Source organism: Ceratotherium simum, chromosome 28 (assembly GCF_057802395.1).
Source record: "Ceratotherium simum simum isolate JZ-2026a chromosome 28, ASM5780239v1, whole genome shotgun sequence".
Taxonomy (NCBI): Eukaryota; Metazoa; Chordata; class Mammalia; order Perissodactyla; family Rhinocerotidae; genus Ceratotherium; species Ceratotherium simum.
Window position 1 is genome coordinate 28520719 of NC_141927.1, and position 16309 is coordinate 28537027.

The 16309-nt window shown below is 40.3% G+C and overlaps 1 pseudogene; it reads right to left on the minus strand.

Moving 5' to 3' along the window:
• Window positions 1–11833: 11833 nt before the first annotated feature.
• Window positions 11834–13738, minus strand: LOC101404556 (solute carrier family 35 member F5-like; annotated as a pseudogene).
• Window positions 13739–16309: the final 2571 nt, after the last annotated feature.

Genomic DNA, 16309 nt, shown 5'->3' on the forward strand with positions numbered 1-16309 from the left:
ATTTGCTGAAGCCTTAAGGCTTAGTTTGCCTGTGTACATCCCAGCAAAGCCCACAAGGATGTAGGGATGAGGTTGTCACCTTAGGCTTCTGGAGAAGAAAAAAGTCCCTTGGGCATTTTGTGCCTGGTTACTTGTGTTATCTTTCTCCATGCGAGATGCATCAGATGACAGGAGAGCAGATCAGAGATGGAGACAGAAGGCAACTGAGAGTCAAAGGAAGGTTAGAGCACAGAACCGTGAAGGGACCTATGAAAAATCGAGAAGAGTTAGGGGTGAATTGCTGCAAGATATTATCGCTGCCTGGTGCCCGAAGGGCAGCCGACAACTGGCATGACATTTTTCGTGTTCCTTTTACACAATGAAAAATCCATGACTTTGCTTTATTTATAAGGCAACTGAATATTCTTACTCTCAAATGAGTTTTCAGACCTCAGTTTGGTATTTGATTACAGAAAAGCAATCTCTTCATCAGTTTTCCAGCACCCGTTTTCTTCAGCTCTTCAGATTTTTTTTCTTTGTGAATGCAGTAAAACTATTTAACTTTCCTTAATATCTATGAATTTTTAGAAATGGTAAAATGTATTATCAAATTTAAGGTATAAAACATGCCCTACTTACTTTAGTCTTTCTCTTTAATTATTATTTTCTGAACTTAAATCATACAGCTCTCTATCAAAATGTGCAAATAAATCCCTACTTTGACACAATCAAAATAAGATATTTTGGTACATAACTAAATTATGTGTTTATCTTCAATATACCTTATCCATCACCTCAAAAAATTTATTTGATTTTGGGATATTAAAAAAATCTTTATAAATGAAGTACTGATTCATGCTACAACATGAATGACCCTTGATTCCTTTTATGTGAAATGTCCAGAATAGGCACATCTAGAGACAGAAAGTAGATCAGTGGTTGCCTAGAGCTGGGAAGTGGGGAGTCGGGAGTGGGAATGGTGATTGACAGCTAATAGGTATAGGGTTTCTTTTACAAGGGATGGAAATATTCTAAAATTGGATTGTAATGATATTTGTGAGTCATCCTCTTTTATTTCTTTTTAAATACCAACAAATTTGCACATACGAATATATGTGACTTTAAGTATTGACATAGCCAAATCACATAGTTGCATTTAGAGTTATTCAGTGGTGAGACTTGCTACTGTTTATACCTCATCTTTCCCAAAGTTGGAATGTGGCCAGCGATTTCAAATCCTTACACAGGGTGCAATGTTTTCCAGTATAATTAACAAGTGAGAGTTTAAATGACTGATGTTATGTATCTAGTTTTAGCTCAACCATGAATCCATGTTTTAAAACCAGGAACTACAACATAGAAAAAGAAATTATGTTTAAATACCAATGCTCCATCTGTAGAAAAATCAAAGCCTATTACACTAACCCTTCATCTTCTCTGTCCTCATTGTTAAGGACCCAGGCAAGTCAAGAGAGATAAATCCTTATTAGAATTTTTTTTTCTCCTGCTACCAGTTGTGCAATGACTGAATAAATGCACAGAAAAAAGATTAAAGGAGATCATTTCTGTGAAAGAAGATAACATAGTGTCTAGCATATGGTGGGTATGTGATAAATTAATGATACAGTGATACTTAATAAGTAGGAGGAGGAGTTTTTTGCTAAATAGAAAGCAGGCTTCAGCCTGAAGCTTGCTGCTAATATATAATTGCTGTTTCGCTATATGAGAGATTCAGAATATAATTAGCCGTTTTTCAGAATATAGACCTTTGCTTATTGGGGCAGGAGTGAGAGGACGGAATATAAAAAGGGGATGATTTACCTTTTGTTAGTATCTACGCTTTGCTAGCATGGAGGAAAGAACTTTCAATCTGTGGGATAGGTGTTGGTGTTTTTAACCTTTCACTCTCTGGTCTCTTTTGAGAACTGTTAGGAAACTTTTAACTTTTCCCTCTTCTGCTTTGAGACCTACAAATCAAGAAGTTAGAGAAGTAGCATCCTGGGAGACAAGGACATTTTCCAATTTAGCAGCCCTAGACTTCAAGCTGATTTGAGAGAGGTGTTGAGTGCACAGACACCATGCCAAATTGCTTTGACCTGCAACAGTAGTGGGAGACACAGAGATTAGAGAATTCAGAGAAAACACGAAGCACAGCAAGCCATCCCTGCAATTTCATTAAATATCCCCATAGTGTTGGTCTTCATTCCCATTCCTGGCACAGAGCTCCTAAAACTCTTGGAATTTCCTAAGTCATGAGTATAATAGAGTAATAAAGGTGTCTTTTGTTATTCTTAACAAGCCCCTTTTATCCACATCTGAGTTTATGTTAATAACCTGACATTTGGAAAGCCCCTGTGGATGGGGGCTGGTTGCCATGGGAACCAGCCCATGTGGAGAGGGGCTGGAGATTGAGTTCAATTACCAATGGCCAATAATTTAATCATTCATGCCTATGTAATGAAGTTTCCATAAAAACCCAAAAGGATAGTGTTCAAGAGCTTCCAGGTTGGCGGACACGTGGAGGTATAGGAGAGTGATGTGCCCAGAGAGGGCATGGAAGCTCTGCCCCGCTTCCCCTGCCCCGTGCCCCACCCCCTGTGCATCTCTTCCATCTAGCTGTTCCTGAGTTATATCCTTTTGTTTTTGTTTTTTTTTTGCGGGGAAAGATTTGCCCTGAGCTAACATCTGTTGCCAATCTTCCTCTTTTTTTTTCCCTCCCCAAAGCCCCACTGCTTGCTTGTATATCCTATGTGAGCTGCCACCACAGCATGGCAACTGACAGACAAGTGGTGTGGTTCCACCGCCAGGAAACGAATCTGGGCTCCTGAAGCGGTGAGAGTGTTGAATTTCAACCACTAGGCCATCAGGGCTGGCTCTATATCCTTTTATAATAAACTGGTGATCTAGTAAAACGAAACAAAGCAAACAAAAATATCCCCACAGTGGGCAAGCATCTAACAACATGTTTCTCCAGCCAGGAGTGGGGTATCTACAAATCATTTTTAGGGGAGTTCTGAGGACAGACATAGAGGCTGTAGCCCTCCTAAAATCTGGGAGTGGCAGTGTTTGTTCTAAGGTTGCATAGAAAAAATGATCTGACACCTGGGCACGGTGTATCATTCATTCACTAATTTCATTCTTTCATTCAGCTCAATAAATAATGAGTGTCAAGTTTGTGCCAGGCCCTGTCTTAGGTGCTGAAGATACTCTATTAAATCAAGATATTAAAATTGATAGTGATGCTAAGAAGGAGATATAAAAAGGAGAAAAGAAAATATATTAGATTTTATTTGTTTCTAATTTTGTCTCCCCCCACCTCCTAAGAGGAAGAAGCCTAGGTTATTATTGGCCCAAGATCACGGGGATAATGGTCAAAGTGGAAAAACAAGCAAACAAACAAACTGGAGAACATGGGAAGATAAGTGGGATTGCATCAGAAAAAAGAAAGATTTACTGGAAGATGACAAAGAATGGATATGGGAAAGGGAAGTAGTGAAGGGGAGATGAGAGATTGTATAAATTGTTTGCCTGAAACTAATTTCGGAGATCCTGAAGTTGGATGGATAAGGGCTTTTGTGGCAACTTCTGTTGACTATAGGATTAGAAAAAGAAAGTGTGACATGGGAAAAAAGGACAAAAAACCTTTGTTTGAATAAGTGCTTGCTCTTTTGGAATTTTCTTTTTGGTCAAATTTATTTTTTCTAATTTATTTTTAATTTGATAGTGCATGGCTTCAGAAAAAGTAAGAGTGTATACAGTAAAAATGTCTCCTTCCTAATCTATCACACAGTTCTGCTTCCCTAAGACACTGTCAATTGTTTCTGGAATGTCCTTCCAGGAATATTTTCTGCACGTCAAAGCAAATATGACTATATAATATTTTCCCTCTTTTCATGCAAATGGTACCATACTGTATGCAGAGGGAAAATATGGAAACTCTTCCAATACCAGAATTACAATTTTGGGGAAAATGCCTTGTTTGGTACTAAATATAATCAAAGACCCAAAGACTGTGTATTTGCCTTGGGGAAAACAGCTCTGAGACTCTGAGATTTGTGTGTGAGTGTAATGTCCCTTCTTGGTTAATATTCTCTCGTGGATATGAGCAAGCAATACAAAGATCTCCACACTTCTTGCCTACTCACAAGCCTCTTCCCCAGACCTCCTTGTCCTCAGTCCTCAGTGTTCCAATTCTTTTCCTTCCAAGCTCTTGCCCAAGCAGTCAAACCATCTGCCACTGTCCATGAGTCTGCATAGTCTTCCCTTGGGCTACTTTTCCTTCACGCCAAGTGAATGAAGTGCACTAACTGAAGCTCTGCCCATTGGGAAGATTTCCCTTCACCGCTGGTCTTCAGAGCCACCCCTGAGTGGGTTTGTACTGGAGCAGCAGTCCATTTTTAGTTGATGCCCACATACTGAGCTGAACCATCCATGACCCAGACTTGTCTTTCTCCTTCTCTGCGAACTGTTCACAGGGTTCCTCTTGGCAGTGATAAAGTTAATTTGTATATCAGGATGCACAAAATGGAGGCCACTCCAGTGGCCCGGCCCACATCACAAATCTAAACCAGTTAGCCTGCATTGTGGAAAACTCCTGTCAAGGAAACCTAACACACACCAATCACAATTGGTCACACCAATCACACGCAATCAACCCAGCTTTAGCTAGTTTACTTTATCCTAGACAATAGGACCTGCTAGCCTAATAAGGAAATCCTCGACCTCCTAGCTAATCATGACCTGTTTCCCTGTTGCCTCCTCTAACACTCTATAAAACATGCTCTTGCCCAAAATCCCTCAGGAAGAGTGGGCTTGTGAGGCATTGTACTCCCTCAATCCACGGGACAGTTGTATTTTCATAGACTAGGAATGGACAATAAGAAACTTAAATTACAAAAACAACATGATTTATAATAACATCAAAATTATGAAATACTTAGTAAATTTGAAAAGAGATGTGCAAGACCTGTACACTTAAAACTACGATTTATGAGAGAAATTAAAGAACTAAATAAATGCAGAGATACAAAATGTTCATGGGTCGGAAGACTCAATATTGTTAAGATGTCATTTTCCCCCAAATTGATGTGTAGATTGAATGCAATCCCATCAAAATCCCAGTAGGCTTTATTGCAGAAATTGAGAAACTGATTCTCAAATTCATTTGGAAATGCAAAGAACCTAGAATAGCCAAAACCACTTTATAAAGAATAAGAAAGTTGGGAGACCTACACTTCCTGATTTCAAGACTTATTAGTCAAGACAGTGTGGTATTGGTACCTAAATAGACAAATATATCAATGGAACAGAATAGAGCCAGAAATAGACCCACACATATATGGACAACCAATTTTTCAATAAAGATGCAAGGGTAAGTCAGTGGAAAAGAGGAGTCTTTGCAATAAATGGTGCTAAAACAACTGGAGATTCTATTGCAACAAAATGAAAATTGATCTATATCTTACACCTTGCACAAAAATTTACTCAAAATGGAATACATAAAATTATAAAACTTATGAAAGAAAACATTGGAGAAAATCTTTGTGACCTTGGGTTAGGCATAGAATTCTTTGATATGGCACCAAAAGCACAATTCACAAGAAAAAATTGATATATTGGACTTCATCAAAATTAAAACCTCTGTTCTTTGAAAGACATCACTAAGAAAATGAAAAGACTAGCTACAGAATGGGATAAAATGTTTGCAAATCATATATCTGATAAAGGACTTGTATGAAGAACTCTTAAAATTCAAACAAGGCAATAAAAAAATTGGCAAATCAAAAATGGGCGAAGATCTGACACTTCACCAATGAAGGTCTATAGACAGTAAATAAACATATGGAAAGATGCACAACATCACTAGTCATTAGGAAAATGCAAATTAAAACCCTGTGAGATACCCCTACATACCTATTCAAATGGCGAAAATGAGAAAATCTGATCATACCAAGTATTGGCAACGATGTGGAGGAATTGCTGGTGGGAACATAAAATGGAACAACCACTTTGGAGGACAATTTGGCAGTTTCTTAGAAAGTTAAGCATACACTTACATGTGATCCAGTCATTCCATTCCTAGGTATTTACTAAAGAGAAATGAAAGCAAATGTACATAACAATACTTGAACACAGCTTTTCAGAGCAGCTTTATTTTTAATAGCCAAAGGCTGGAAACAACTCAAATGTCCAGCAATAGATTAATAAAAAAATTTAGTATATCCATACAATGGAATATTATTTAGGATAGTATTCCTATAATATAAATAAATAAAAGGAATGAACTATTGATATACACAATTTAGAGGAACTTCAAAATAATTATGCTGAGTAAATGAAGCCAGACAAAAAAGAGTATACATTGTATGATCCAATTTATATAAAATTCTAGAAAATACAAACTTATTTATATTAATGGAAAGTAGGTCAGTGGTTGCCTGAGGATAGAGGAAAGGATGAGGATGAGTGTGAGAGAGGGAAGGAAACTTCTGCGGGTGATGGATATGTTTATTATCTTGATTGTACTGATGGTTTCATGGATGTATACAAAATGAAAACTTATCAAAGTGTACTCTTGAAATATATAGTGTATTGGATGTCACTTATGCCTTAATAAAATAGTTAAAACAAGCATCTCTTTTGACCAAGTAACTTCACTTGTTAAGATATATGTAAAATATGTTAATACAGCATTAGTTGAAATTGTAAGAAACTGAGAACAATGCAATGTCGATTATTAGAGGATTAGTTAAAAAAATTTTGATGCCTTCATACAAGGGAATACTAAACAGTTATTAAAGTAACTTTATTAATCTTTATACACTGAAAGATGCCTAAGATATTTTAAGTATAAAAAGTAATTTGCTCACTGGTGGGAATGTACAATGGAGCAGCCACTGTGGACAACAGTTCCTCAAAAAATTAAACACAAAATTATGATATGACCCAGAAATTCCACTCCTATGTGTATACACAAGAGCACTGACAACATATGTTCACGTAAAAACTTGTACACAAACGTTCATAGCAGCATTATTCATAATAGCCAAAAAGTGGGAACAACCAAATGTCCATCACCTGATAAATAAACAAAATATGGTATATCCACACAATGGAACATTATCCAGGCGTAACAAGGAATGAAGCACTGGTACACGTTATAGCATGGATTAACCTGGAAAACATTATGCTAAACGAAAGAAGCCAGATATAAAAGGATACATATTTTATGATTCCTTTTGTGTGAAATGTCTAGAATGGGCAAATCCATAGATACAGAAAGTAGATTAGTGGCTAACAGGCCCTGGGGAAAGTGGGGAAGCAGTATCTAAACGCTAATAAGTATAGGCTTTCTTTTTTGAGGGGATGAAAATATTCTGGAATTAGATAGTGGTGATGATTGTGCAACATAGTGAATATACTAAAACAGTGAAGTGTATACTTTGAAATAGTGAATTTTATGTTATGTGACATAACATAAAATTATTGTTATGTATATCTCAATTTTAAAAAATGTTATTTAAAAAAAACCTATGAGGAGTAAGATTATGGAGGACCTTAACTTTCTAAGCTATACATTTAGGCACTATTTAATTTAAAAAAATACATCTATATGTTACTTTGTGATCAAGTAAAATCAAAAACTAAAATGATGAAAGAAATATGCTAGCAGAACTTGCTATTAAATACATTGTATAGGAAATCTTTTAAAAATAATCCTGAAAATTGCTCTGTATTTACTTTTTGCACCAATTTATTCTTTGTGTATTGAAAGAAATATTTTTCTTTTAATATATGATATATATTATATATATGAAATATTTGTATATTAAAATATTTTTTAAAGTCTTAAAGTAGTTGTTCTTTGCAGTAGAAATATGACTATGAAGTTTATGAGTACTCATGAATATTTTAATATTATTTTTAAATTTATTACTCGTGGTCAGTTCAGACTCCAATTAGGCTAATCCTTCTCCCCTGATTTTGAGGATAAGGATCAAAATTATCCCTCTCTCAAAATGAGCCAAATAAGCATTTCATCAATGGCTGAGATGAGGTCTTTGTGAACACAAAGGCTTTGTGCAATGGTGTGGCAGCCATAAGACTATGCCTCCCAGAACTGCTACTGCAGGGAGGGTAATTAACCAAAGGCACCAGATGCTGTGCTCTGACTTCCATCATTGTGTTCCCGCCAAGGCCCCATTCCCCTGGACTGTTCCCAATGACTGACTGCTCATGGCAGGGATACGAAAGCAGGCCCATTTCTGAAAGACACAGGACTCCTCTGAAGGGCATCTTTGGCTTGAGGACTCTCTGTTGGTCCTGCCAAAACTTCCTTAGAACAATGCTGCGGCCTAAGATGATCTTCTCTCTTTCACAGGGGCTGGATCAGTACCAGTCTGATGGCTCTCCCAACCTCCTCCAGCTCCCCAATTTCCCTCACCAGCATCTGCCCCAATATATCTCTTACATATCTAATCCTATCTTAGCTTTTGCTTCTCAGATGACCTGGACTAACACAAGCAGTACCAAGAATGATCCAATACAAGATGTGATTTGGGACTCACCCGCTAACCATCCAGTGGGTAAAGAGAATGTTAACCCGGTTGACAGGTGGGGCATGGAGAGTCCCTAGCATAATGTGGTGACTCAAATGCTAAAGGTTTCATTGATGGTGACCTGGGGAAATGTCCTGGAGGAGGGGAATGCTGTTGCAGATGTGATGACTCAGGCTTTGAAAGCTATGGAGAAACAATGTCCTCAAAGACAGCAGAGTTGGCTGATTACTGCTAAGTTGTATTGATGCCAGCAGAGAGATAATGAGAGGCTCAGAGCCACTAACAAGCAGTTAATGGCTAAGTGTGAGAGCCAGAGGGTCCCTTTGGTAGCTTACAAAGAGGCCCTTACTTCCTGTAGTGTGGGAGAGCAGCCACAGTTGAACAGGCCAAAGATCAGATAGAATTGCAGAGATCCCTAGATGTTTGAATATTCAGTCAAGACAGAGCTGTTATGACAAGGTCAGGGTGCTGGTCAGGGAAAACCTGGGGCCCTCAAAAGTGGGATGAGGACATGTAGATGAATGGCCCCGAGTATATTGTCTCTGTGGGATTCCATCCCACCCTACTACCACCAAATCCTTTAGGCTTGCAGAGGCGTCCCATCCTTCCCTAGTAAGAGCTAGCGCTTCTATCATGCCAGAGACCTTCCTCCTAAGGAACATGTGCTCCCCTCAGTAGCTGCCCTCACCTCCCTCCTGTCTGATAACCAAGGTTCAGTACCAGCATAACACGGGTGGATATATGCTGGGAACAATTAAGAAGGAAAGAGACTACACATCAGAAGAGCTGCAAGAATTAGCCAGAGGAGTACACCTTGGACTGCATTTTGAGATATTTTGCTTGATAAGGGGCCTGGAATTTAACTTTGTCAGGACCTGAGATTCAACACCTTGGCAAGGTCCTCAGGGAATGGGGCAAATTCACTGCTAGGGTGGTTCTTAGAAGTCTGGAAAAAGCAATGACAACACTTAGTGAAGTGGAAATTTCTGAGTTGCCTTCAGTAAGAAAATATTCTGCAACAGGCTCAGGCTGTAGTGCAAGCAACTCTGCTCATTGGTCTATATGATCAGAGGAAGAGATAAAGGAGCTGAGGGAAGTGGGAACTCCAGAATGTACACTGTGAACATTCAGGCTCCTGCCACTTCAGTGACATTTTTAGGGGGTCCAGTGGTCAGGAGCATGCCAGGATATCTTCTTCAAAGTAAAAGACATATTGATGCATCCTGCATCCCTACGACACAAAGGAAGCTCAGCACCCTGGTTAGCTCTTTTGGGCTCGGGAGACAACACATTCCACAGATAAGAATACTGCTCTGGCCCATATACTGTGTGACATAGATAACTGCCAGCTTTGTGAAGTGCTCAGAGCAGAAAAGGCTCTGCAGCAGGTGCAGCAGCCCTGTTGCTTGGTTCATATGATTGGGCAGACTCTATGGCTTTGGAAATGTCAGTGTTAGGAAAAGATGCAATGGGAAAAGATATAGCTTTTCGCAAGCCCCAGTGGGAGAAGCACAATGCAGGCCCCTCGGATTCTGGAATAAGACCATGCCACCTAGCAGAAAATTAGACACCTTTCGAGAAACAGCTCTCGGAGGGCTACTGGGCCCTGGTGGAGATGATGATTGTTGACCACGGGTAGAGAATTTTCCATTATTATTTGGGTTCTGTTGAACCCTCCAAGTCATAAAGTTGGATGGGCCAAGTGGTAGTTCATCATGAGATGGAAATGATACATCCAAGATCAAGCCTGAGCAGGATCATGAGTACACTGCATGAGCAGGCAGCCCAAAGCTCCTTATTCTTATCACCCTCAATAGACGCACCAGCGTCCTTCTCCCATCTCATACCTATGGAATATGGGGGTACTCATACAACCAGAAAAAGGAGGAAGAAAAATCCTGAGCTTGGTTTATGGATAAGGTGGCTTGGTATGGGAGTGTCAGCCGAAAATGGGTGGGGTGGCCTTGAAAGACAGTAGAGATGGAAAATCTTCCCAGTGAGCAGAGTTGCAAACAGTGTAGCTGGTCATCCACTTTGCATGGAAGACATGGCCCAAGGTGAAAGTATTTACAGTTCCTGGGCAGTGGTCACTGTCCTGGCTATCTGGTCAGGAGCCTGGAAGAAAAAGGATTGGAAGACTGGAACAACGAGGTGTGGGGTAGGGGCAGGTGGACTGACACATGGGAGTGGGCATCAACTGTGAAGAGTTTTGTTTCACATGTTAATGTCAACCAGACAGTAACCACCATGGAAAAAGCACTGAACAACCAAGTAGATAAAATGACTTGGTCAATTGACATGAGTCATACTGCCATTGGCCACCTCAGAACAGAGTGGCCATGGTAGCATAGACAGAGGTATCTAATCAGGTGACCCACTTCACATTGAAGGAGGTGGATGGAGAAGGCCTATAACACGAATATCACACCACCCAGAAGAAGGCAACTTCACAGAATGCAGAAACAGTCTTTATTTATTTTTTTTACATATATATAAGCATTTTATTTTAATAATACTCTTTATCGTTTCAATTTAAATCACCCCATTATGAAAACATCTTAATTGAAGAGAGAATATTTCTTCAAAACTCTAATCAGAGCTTTATCAAGTAAATGTACAGCAATACAGCTTTTAGAAATACATAATTTTTTATGTTAGAATAATACTTCCCCTTTAAAAATCTGTCATGGTTTGTCACAGATTTAAAATATAAGGCAACCTAATGCTATGAAAGGGTAATACAGTATATGTAGTGTAAGTGAACCAGATCTTTTCTCAAATATTCTTTTGTAAAGGCCCACCAAATTTGTGTGAACATACTTGTTGCATAAATTAAACATTTTTTGTTGTTAATTTGCAATGTTCTACAAAACTCAAAATTACAATCTGTACCTATTATAGGCGGCTTATTGGAGCATTTTACCTGTAAGAAATACTGATCTATATACTTAAATGATTTCTAGAAAACATTTTCATAATATAGTCCAGCATTCAACAAATAATATGTGAAAATAAAGTCTCCAGAACATTAAGATTTTATTCCTTGATTAGTTCAAATTATTTCATCAGCTGAATTCCTTGAGATGTGTAAGGCAGGTCAGTCCTTCAGATGGACTGTGGACTGGAAATTCCTATAACTGTAATAATACATACACAGCTACAGAGGAAAGTACTTCATTATGAAAATGAAGAAAACAGATATGAGGAAAATATATTTTAGAGTTCCAAAGAACTGAAACTGTTATTTTTCAGACTAGGCACTGAAACATTTTTCTTTTTCTTTTTTTTTTTTTTTTTTTTTTTTTTTTTTAAATTAAAGATTTTATTTATTTTTTTTTTTTCCCCCAAAGCCCCAGTGGATAGTTGTGTGTCGTAGCTGCACATCCTTCTAGTTGCTGTATGTGGGACTCGGCCTCAGGATGAACGGAGAAGTGGTGCCTCGATGCGCACCCGGGATCCGAACCCGGGCCACCAGCATCGCAGCGCGCGCACTTAACCACCAAGCCACAGGGCCGGCCCTGAAACATTTTTCTACAAAAACTTGCCAGAGATTGTCTCTTCGCTGTATAATGTTCCATTATCAAGCTGGGCTACAGACAACAGCTAACTAGCTCCATCCTCCTGAGAAACACCATGCATAGGAATGAGACTCTCACACTGTTCGCTGTCTTCCGGAACCGTCTGAGTTCGATGTTTTCTGCATATAAAGGCAAAAATTCTTCTGAATCCCACCATCACAGGATCCCAATTATTATAATGGCATAGAAGAGTTGCAATAAAAAATGAAAAAAATACAGGGATAGTGCCTTTTTCATACACATGTCAGCTATTATAGACAGAGGTATCGTAAGGCTTAGTGCAAGTGTGCCTATCAACGATGAGGTAAGAAAGCAGCCCCACAACCACAGGAACTCTGACAGAACTGTTCCAATAAGGCCGTTAATGATAATGCACATTAATACTACTTTATTGGGAAACTCAAAGTCCTCAAATCCAGTATAATGAAGTAAAAAGAAACCTGGCCATAAGAGCAGTAGATTAATAGACCTACAAAACCTTAAAATTACAGCTAATAGTTTAGAAAGAGTAAATCTATCTCCACTGTTACTTGGAAACAATGCAGCAAGGATTAAGGTAAAAATTGCAGAAGTTGAGGACAAAATATTAACTATAGCAACTTGTGTGTCCGCAAGTGCTTCTTGATATGAGAAATTTGCCAAAAACCACCTTAAAAAAGCAGCAAATTCTAACACATGCTACAAAGATGAACCTTGAAGACATCAGGCTAAGTGAAACAAGCCAGTCACAAAAGGAAAAACATCATGATTCCACTCATCTGAGGCACTCAGAGTAGTCAAATTCATAGAGACAGAAAGTAGAACTCGGGCTGTCAGGGGCACAAAGCAAAAAAAAAAAAAGCTAATTTTTGCTACTTGAGTTGCAGTAAGTTTCCCCAGTTCTTAGTAAGGAGTCTTGTTCTTTCAGAGTAGGATATGACACGCGAGACAACTTAGCTTCCGATGCGTGGCTTGAAGGAAGCTGTCGAATCTCCATGATATTACTGAACCTTACACGAGACTTTTTGGGAGTTTTTTCAGCATCCATGTTTGTGTTCTCTGGTTTTTCACTTGGAAGATCATGAAATTTCACAGGAACATACAGAGGTTCACTCAAAGAACTATTCATAGTTGTATCTGTTGTGCAAGTAGCAAAGTAACCTTCAGTATCTGCAAAAAAAAGTAGCATGCTTTCCTCGAAATCCTCTTGTACACTGTTGTCTCCATGGCTTCCAAATAATAAAGCCCAAAAGGTAGAGAACAAAAATAGATGTTTTTGCAAAGGTGCTGAAGAATGGTTTGTTGTACCGAGTAAAAACATACGAAGTAAGTTCTGAGGATGCCACCCATATCACGTCAACAAGTAGGAGAACAACGATCCCCAGAACCATTCGCCTGCGCTGAGTGAAACCACTGCTCCGGGAATTCATTCGGTTCATGATAAAGACACACACCATCTGCAGTCTTACTTGAAAGGCCCTTCTGAGATCTTCAAGAGCAATGCCTGAAAACTTGGCAAATCTGAGTCTACAAGGAGGTGAAGAACTCAGCGCACCTGGCCTTCCTGCCCCGCGACGGCGTCGTGGCGGCACCATGAGCGGACCCGGCCCGGAGCCGCCGCCGCCCAGCGCCACGGCCGCGGCCTCAGCCTCACGGCGCTGTCGCGGCGCCTGACCTTGCGCTGCGCTGCAGGCCCAGCCCCTGAAGCCGCGGGGCCCCGAGGCTGCGCCGCCGACGCCGCCCAACTCCACTCGGCCCGGGAGCGCGGGGAGCGGGCGAGGGTCAGCAACCGCGCAGGCAGCGATGGCCGCGGAGCCCCGCCCCCGGCCGGCCTCCGGAAACAGTCTTGAAACGCACAGCTGAAGCTCCAACTTGAGGCAATACTCTGAAAGCACACAGTACCATCCTTCGTGATTCAGTATGTGCATGAAATCAGAGATCTCTGTATAGTACTGTGCACTCAATAGGAAGAATACGTGAATCTGGGACTCAAGAGGTGGAAGCAGGAGTAGGCTCACTTACCATTCTAGAGGTGGAAAACTTTTCCCTTCATCTCTTCTGGGTTCTTTGGCTGATCTAATAATTAAACTGACATAAAACAGATCAACAGGAGAAAAATAAATTTAATTTTGACCATACGAGAGAACATAAAAATATGAGACTCCAAGAAGTGACCAAAGCAGGCAGCTTTTTTACCTTTTAGACAAGCAAACAATAAATTTGGGAAGAACTGACAAAACAAAGGAGTTTGGGCTTGGGGTAGCAAATTAGTGCAGAAGTAACAAGGTTTGTTTAGACAGTCTTCTTGGCTTTAAATTGTCTACCTCTGGTGATAAGGGTGCCTTCTGCCCTCCTGATATTGGGAAGATACTTTCACATGGGAAATTTATTTCCTGCTTTTAGAGGGACAATTGAGGGTGAGAGTGTCCTTCTTATACCAGCTGTTTCTTAAGTAACTTTAATTCAAAATAATCAATATGCCAAAGTGGCATATTTTGGGGTGGCATATTCTGCTCTCCTTCACCATCACTAGCAATGACCCACTGGGGGAGTTTGTGTTCCCTGTCCCTGCAGCTCTGGGTTCTGCAGAGTTGGAGGTTCTGGTTTCCAAATGGGCATATCCTTGTCAAGGATCCATTGAACTACAAGTTACAGCTGCTGCCAGGGCACTTTGGACTCCTTATTCCTAGGAGCCAGCAGGTTAGGACAGGAGTCACCATATGGGCAGGGGTAATTAACCCTGATCAGTAGGAGAAAGTGCTGCTTTTAAACAATGGGAGAAGGGAGGGAGGAATGTGTGTGGAACCCACGTTGTCTACTCAGGCAGCTTCCTGGTACTTCCTTGCCCCTTGTAACTGTTGAAGGACCTGTGCAGCAACCACGGCCTGAGAAGGGTATGATTACCAAGAGATCAGACCCCTCAGGAATGAAAGTTTGAATCACACCACCAGGTAAGCCACTGAGTCCTGCCAAGGTGAGAGCTGAGGGTGAGGGGTAATTTAGAACGGATGGTGGAGGAGGAAGAGGATGAGTTCCAGTTGTGGCCCTGAGAGCAAATGCGGCACCAGGGCTGTGCTTTATCCCACTAACTTCTATTTTCTGATTTTTTTCCCCTCAGGAAGAGAGGCCTGTGGGGACCATGGAGAAGGTGCTCTTCCAACTTAGGTGGAGATGTAGATCTGTGCAGTGCAAACAGGAGCCTGTGGTGGCGATGAAAATGCAGCTCTCAGATTTCCTCCTGCAGGGAGCATCGCTGATCCACAGACCAGCTGCTGTGCTCTGACATCTATCACCACGTTTGCACTGAGGCTGTGCTTTCCCTAGGCTGCTCCCAGCAAATGACTGAGTGTAGCAGGGATACTAAGCAGGCCCCTGCCTGTAAGATGCGGGCCTCTTCTGAAGGGCAGCTTTGGCTCAGAACTGCCATAGGCCTGACTAAACTTTCTTAGAAGTGCGCTGAAGAAGTAAGAAATAACTCCTTACTCTCTTCTTCCCTCCCTCCCTCCCTCCCGCCCTAGTTTCTTCTTTCTTCTCCTTCGCAGTGGGCAGACCTGCATCATAGTCTGATGGCTCCTCTACCAGCTCCTTCTCCATTTTCCCTCACTGGCATGTCCTCTAATAAATCTCTTGCACATCTAATCCCATCTTGCATCTGCTTCTTGGAGGACCCAGACAGATGGCTTGTTTATGTGCCTGTGGGCCTCTAAGGCAGAATGGCAAACATGTCAATCTTGTATGCTAAGTCTAGTCAACTGGTGGTGGCTGCCAGGAGTGCTGAGTTAAGATTCTAGGGCTATATCTGGTCCCTTGTAAAGAGTGCCATGATCTATTAGCAAGGTCTGCCATGAGGGCAAGGGAGGAGGGTCTTGATCTTTCATTAGTAGCTACTCCTGAATTGGGATGTTCCCAAAGTCTCTATCAAGAAGGATCATGGTCAGAGGGGGTATCATATGTGAAACTTTTGTTAATGATGAATGATATTCATAATGATAGTGAATGATTAATGAGAATGATGGTTAATGATTAATAATGATGATCATTAGTGATGATATAAGGATGTAACAATATATAATGACTACATAATTTTATATGAATAATGATAATGCTTAATGAAGAATAATTATAAAATGGTATTATATCATTAAGGAGCCTAAAGTGATACTAATATAAGATAATGTGGTTTAATTGTATTATATAAGCAATAGTATTTTCATA